The following is a 6,000-nucleotide window of genomic DNA, read 5'->3' on the forward strand; positions in this document are numbered from 1 at the left end:
GCTTTCCTTCTCCTAAGGATGATGCACAATGCCTTGGTCAAGTAAGGGCTTCCCCTTCCTCGCCTGGCACTGAGAGAAACTTTGCAACGGGAGAATCAAAAGCACCTTGCCAGGTGGTAGGTGGCAGAGCAGCCTTCCCCAACCTGGTGCCCTCCAGATGTGTGGAATTATAACTCCCAGTCAATGGCCATTCTGGCAGTTCTGGAAGTTGCACCCTGACACACCTGGCGGGCACCAGGTTGGAGAAAAGACAGAGGAAGCAGAGAGATTATTCCTTGGATGAGGGAAAGAGAATTAAGCCCGAAGAGCTGAATCCTGCAATGCTCCACAGAGAAGCATCCCGAGCAGTACAGCTATTAAAATTCAGCCTCAGGCATATGGGTGTGTGCGCGGAGAGCAGCAAGTCGGAGATCTCGCCCTGCAGTGCTGCTGCTGTTCCTATCGGCAGTCCGGCGAAAGCACAAAGAGGAAAGCAGGAAGCAGACAAAGGAATCCCGCCTCCCCGCCCCCTTCCAAGCTGTTTCTTCAGTCCCTCGCACGATTAGGATGCCCCTTCCCTGCTGTATAAAGGAAAGCGGCATGAAATAACGTGTATTCGGGGACGGGCTTCCACACATGCGGTGCTCAAATTAAAGGGGCGGGGCCCCCTTCAGCGGCCCCCCCTCCCAGCCCGTGCTTTTTGAAAGGCTGTGGGAGGCGTAACGTGGCTGAAATTAGGGGAAGTCCGGGGTAGGGCATGTCAGTTCAGAAGCCCACACACAAATCCTGTTTCCCTGCCCCGGCCCGCCCCCAGTCGCTGAACACCCGTGCGAGAGAGATCCGTCGGGATGCTCACTCGCTGCCTGGTCGTTCTTGCTGCTGCGAGGAATCCTTCTGCGCACATCACCCCACCCCACCCCACCCCACCCCCTAAACTCAAAGCAGCATTATTGCTTCCCTGGAATCAGTTAAAACATTGCAAAGCACTTGTGAGCAATTTCTGCAGCATTTCTTTATGCAGCCGACAAGATTTTTTCCCGTTGCTTTTAAGGAAAGAAGTGTCAAGAAATATTTGCGGTTACAAGCGGTGGATGGGCTGCCCCGGTTGCTTGCTTGTTTGCTCTCCATCCCTCTCATAAATCTCTCAACAGGAAATAGGTTCCCTCTCCGCCCCACTCCCCAAAATAATCTGACACTCGCGGTTCTGCTTTTTGCCATCCGAACTCCAGAAAGTCCATGCCAGTGCTGGTTGGGTATATATGTGCCAGCGCCTGTTAAAAGGAGGGTTAGAACAGCCCTCCTCTGCCTAGCTCGCTCCAGATGTGCAACTACAGGCCCCATCATCCCCAGACAGCGTGGCGATGCTAGCTAGGAATAATGGGAGTTGTCCTAATGATGTCATTTACTCACATGTCAGCCCCATTGATCTCGGCTGCGTTTACTTCTAAGTAGGCACGCTTCGCTCGAAGCGTGACACGTCAGCTCCTTCCACATACCCGAGCTGCCCCTCTTGGACCCCGGCGGCCCTGGCAGCCCCCGCCTCAGAAAGTCGCTTTCAGGGAGCCGGGCATTCGCTAGCAAGAACCCCGAGAGATGGCTGAGGAGACAGAGCAATTCCAGGCTGGGAATCGCAAAGCAGAGAAAGAGCGAGAGACGCTACCAAAGTAAATATGCCGAAATTAAACTTACAGTCTTAAAGCATGTTCCGCCAGGAGGACCCGCTCACTCGGTTAAGGAGCAAGACTACCCAAACAAAGCGTAATAATCCACCCAGCCGGCCAGACTGGGGCTCTCGTCACATCTTGGGGGTCCCTGAAGAACCTCCGCCAGAAATTGACGCGCCGCCGAGATCAGCACCTCCGTACAACCTGAGCGGTTATCGTAAAGGAAGAGCAACCCTGCCTATGCCCCGCCTCCAAATTAGCATATACAATCAATCTCAGGGATACGGGAGGGCGAAACGCCACCCTAAAGACGCGCACCGCAGGCGGCTCGGTTGGCGCTGGCCGCCCCCTCGCCGCGCTGCTCAGCTGCAGGAGCGACACCTGCCGGCCGCCAGAGGTTCTGCAGAGCTCGTACCGGCCGCCCGAGCGCGGGCTGGACTTGACCGTAAGGGGAAGGTCAGCGCTCTGTCTTCTTATGAGCTTTCTTTGCTCATCATAACTCGCTGTACTCCCGATTATAACGGAGGATTTCGGGAGATTGGACAAGAACATTGCATAAGTCTGCCGTAGAAAATATTGTACTGAATCTGCTGCGGTTGTGTGTACTAATCTCTGAATCATTTCCCCAAGGACTGCAGGGCCCTGGATCAGTGACCCAGTGCATGCTTGGGTAAGGGATCTCCAAGGAGGGCCAGGGGAAAAAAATAAGTCCCCCCTGAAACGCTGCCAGTCAATATGGCAACACTGGGCTAGCTGGACCAAGCCTATGGGCAGTCTCTGGTGTTCCTCAAATTTCCTGCTTCCCAAACCTGCAAATTTGCAGTTGTGAAAAGAAATGGCTACAATGGGTCAAACAAACTGGTCGGTTAAGTTTAGGCTGACCAGCACTAGATCTGTGAATGGGAAGGAAGATTGTTCCTTCCCAATGAGCACAGGAATGTGCTCATTACGTCTGGGCCAGGAACAAAGAAAGCAGGTGAATTAATAAGTGGACTGGAAATGGGATGGAAAAGGGAGCAATGAATTGACTTTGCACTTTGCAGCAAGTCTGAGGGCACTATAAAAGGGGTTCCATTAAGGTCTGATGGGGAGCAGGAAACTGGTTGAATGTTGATGTGCTCCACCTGTTTATATTGGTGAATAAACCTTATATCACAAAGGGGTCTTAACACCAGTGACAGCCTTGTAATGAAGATGAACCTTCAGTAACACTGGAGGGTCTAGAACTTTTCACCATTCAAAACTGGTTTGGATCTATCTGAATTTCACTGTCAAATCTTAAAGAAAGCTCAAATAGAAATTTCACCTATTGTATATTCAGTACAGCCACCTATCACCACAATGTGCAGAAATGAAGAGGTCGGGGGCAGGAAGCTCTGATAGTTGTGCTCCATTGTCTCCCCTTGTCCTAGCAAGGGCTTCTTGCAGCTGAAAAAAACAAACTAAAACTAAGCAGATGAAGTTTTAGCATTCACTGGATCTGACTAAAATAGCAGAAAACTGCACGGTGTAATGTAGTGGTTACAGAGCTAGACTGGGACCTGGGAGACCTGAGTTCTAGTCTCCATTGAGTGAGTTTTGGGCCAGTCATGGAGTCTTCGTTGTTGTGAGGATAAAGTAGAACTTATAAGCCACCCTGGGGTCTTGGCAAGAGGAAGAAAAGTGGGGTATAAATATAATCATCATTTGTAAGCCAAGGAAAGCATTCTGGATTGAATTTCTGCCTGTGGTATATATGTTAAGGGCATAATGTCTCTGTTGATGGCTGAGGTGGAGTTGGGTTATAGCAGCATTATGGAAGCAAAGATCCCATTTATTTTTAAAATTCAGCCTACATAGTGTTCCAAGTGCTGAGGATACAGCCAGCCACTGTTCTGTTCCACCCCCCCCCCCCCGCACACACACACATATCTTTCTCTATCCATGGCCTCTCCCACTCACTGCCAAACAAACAATAGGAAATGGGACAGACTGAGCAAGGGCAAAGGTATATTGAAATCTATTGATCGGCTTGGGATAGATCTGCAAAGTCTTCTAACTTCCAGCTTATTAAGCATACTTCTGTCCTCCCTCTCTCCTCTGTCCCTCTGTCCCACACACTCTCCTGATACAAAGAAAAGTTTGGTAGAAAACAGGATGATAGTGTGAAAAGGTTAAGAACTCAGTTCCAGAAATGAAAACAAATTCCTTGACTAGGCATGAGCTCAGAGGTCCCCCTTACCCTTCTTTACTTAAGTCTGCCTGCTGCATGGAGCCAGTGTGCAAACACTTGGCTCCAGTTGGTGAATGTCGGGGAACTAGGTTGCACCCAAACACCATTGCACCCAGAGCCACCACACCTGATGCCTCTTTATCCTGTGAGCGAGTTTGAAGGCAGCAACATGGTAACTTCATGGTGCCATGCCTTGGATCATCTAAAAGTAGAAGCACCATCTCCAAGAATCTTGTTTGCCTGTAAGGTAAACCTGTGACTCTCATTATGTAGATTCATAAACTGGGGCTGAGAAATACTGACTTGCCTCAGGCTGCCAAGTGAATTTAGGATGGAGGCGAAGTTTGAAGCATGTGTACAGCCTCCCCAGTTCCAACATTAGCCACTGGAACACAGATCAGAAGATTGGAATACATGCAGTCGTCTCTTCAGCCCAGGCTGTTGCTGGGTTTTCATTATTATTACTAGCCCTGTACTAAAAGCTTTTGTGATTCCAGTTGATTATATCTGAGATGCAAGAGCAACATACTTTATTTAACATGTTCCGGATATGCAGCTCAGTCTAAATGAGAGGTGTCAAACTGCAGATCTGTGGGACAAATCCAGTCTGCCTGAACTTCCAGATCCCATTATCTCAGTAATGCTTATGACAGTACGGGAAGGAGAGCATTATTTATTTATTTAGCGAGCTTCTATGCTGCCCCATTCGCTGAAGCCTCGGGGCGGCTCACCCTATTGTGGTGTGTGTGTGTTTGGAGTGGGGGATGGAATTGGCTTATTTAGGACATTTGCAGCTGGGCTTCCAGTTCACAATGGATCAGCCCTCAGTTGTAATCCTGTAACACTTCTGTGGGAGTAAGTTTTATTAAACGTATCCTTTGAGTAAACAATCATAGGATTGCACTGTCAGCCTTTGTATCATGAGGGGAGCCAGTTCCCTCCAGATATTTCTGAACTTCCAGTGCCCATCAGGAATGATGCAAACTGCAGTCCAACATCAGACTAGCCACAGGTTCCCCACTTTTACTGTATATGATGGCAGCCTATTGAGTTGGTGGCAGTGAAGATTTTAAGCAGAAAGTGCCTGGCTCTCAGCACACTTCTTAGGTTTCAGGAAATGTGTTTTCAGTTGTTCCAGTGAGCAGGCTGAAAAGGTATTTCTTGGCAGTCCACACTTGCGAAAAGAAAGTTTTAGGTCACTCGCTCTGAATTCTCAGGCATGGCAGATGTCAGCTGGCATGAGATGAGGTGAATTGGAAGACTGCACTGCACTGGAAATCCCATCAGCACCGCCCCCCCCACCCGCCCCCAGACTGCCTCCAAGCAGCATGGCAGCCCGTTGTTCCATCTCCAGCCTTTAATTAGCATGGAGATTATTTTTTATGACATCTCTCTGATCATGGGGTATTCATGATTCCAGATAAGCCCATCGTAAACACAGAAATGGATCTAAAGTGCTAGCAACATGAAGAACGTATGCTTCCTTTGCTAAAAATAAATAGTAGGCAAACATGTGAGCACAATCATACTCCTTGTGATTAAAGGTCAAATTGATTTCTCAAACCTATGTGAGATGGGCAGAAGAAACATACCGGCCAGGAATAAGCAGCTGGATTATTTGGGAATAAGATCCCCATTGTTCCTGGTCATTGATCATGCTGACTGGGGCTGATGGGAGTTTTTGTCCACATCTGGAGAGCCCCAGGTTGCCTAGCCCTGGCATAGGCCAATCCTGCCCAGCAGCTCCAGTGGTGAGAGAACAATTTGGAGTAAGCACCACTAAAAATCAAGAGTTATCAAATAGTGTGCAATGGGCCAGAAGATTGCCAAGGGCAGCATTTTGAACTTGATGAAGCTACAGCGGCATTGTCTCTATTATTCAAATGCATAGTGCCCACCACTTTGGGACACGTGTGCATTTTCACGCTTCTTTTCATGCTTTTGGTCACTCCCAGGGATGATCCACAGCCATTCCTACCCCACTCTAGTTCACAGCTACAAAATCACTTCCTATAGAAGCATTGCCTGGGATTTTTCAGATAGGAATGTGACTCTGAACATGTGTAGAGTACATTTCCTTCGCTACTGATGCATCAAGCTGGGTGTCCCATCTGCTTTTCAGGGATCGTGTCTACAAAATCTCCA

The 6,000-nt window shown here is 48.8% G+C and overlaps 1 protein-coding gene across 1 annotated transcript in view; it reads right to left on the bottom strand.

Annotated features, from left to right (window-relative positions):
• TP53I11 (tumor protein p53 inducible protein 11) overlaps window positions 1–1,846 on the bottom strand; it is a 64,854-nt gene extending 63,008 nt beyond the window's left edge. Inside the window, exon 1 of the mRNA XM_044436684.1 lies at window positions 1,669–1,846. The gene's annotated coding sequence lies outside the window, so the exon portion shown is untranslated. The remainder of the gene's footprint in view (window positions 1–1,668) is intronic.
• Between the last annotated feature and the right edge of the window lie 4,154 nt (window positions 1,847–6,000).

Source organism: Varanus komodoensis, unplaced genomic scaffold (assembly GCF_004798865.1).
Source record: "Varanus komodoensis strain SLA01 unplaced genomic scaffold, ASM479886v1 scaffold3, whole genome shotgun sequence".
Taxonomy (NCBI): Eukaryota; Metazoa; Chordata; class Lepidosauria; order Squamata; family Varanidae; genus Varanus; species Varanus komodoensis.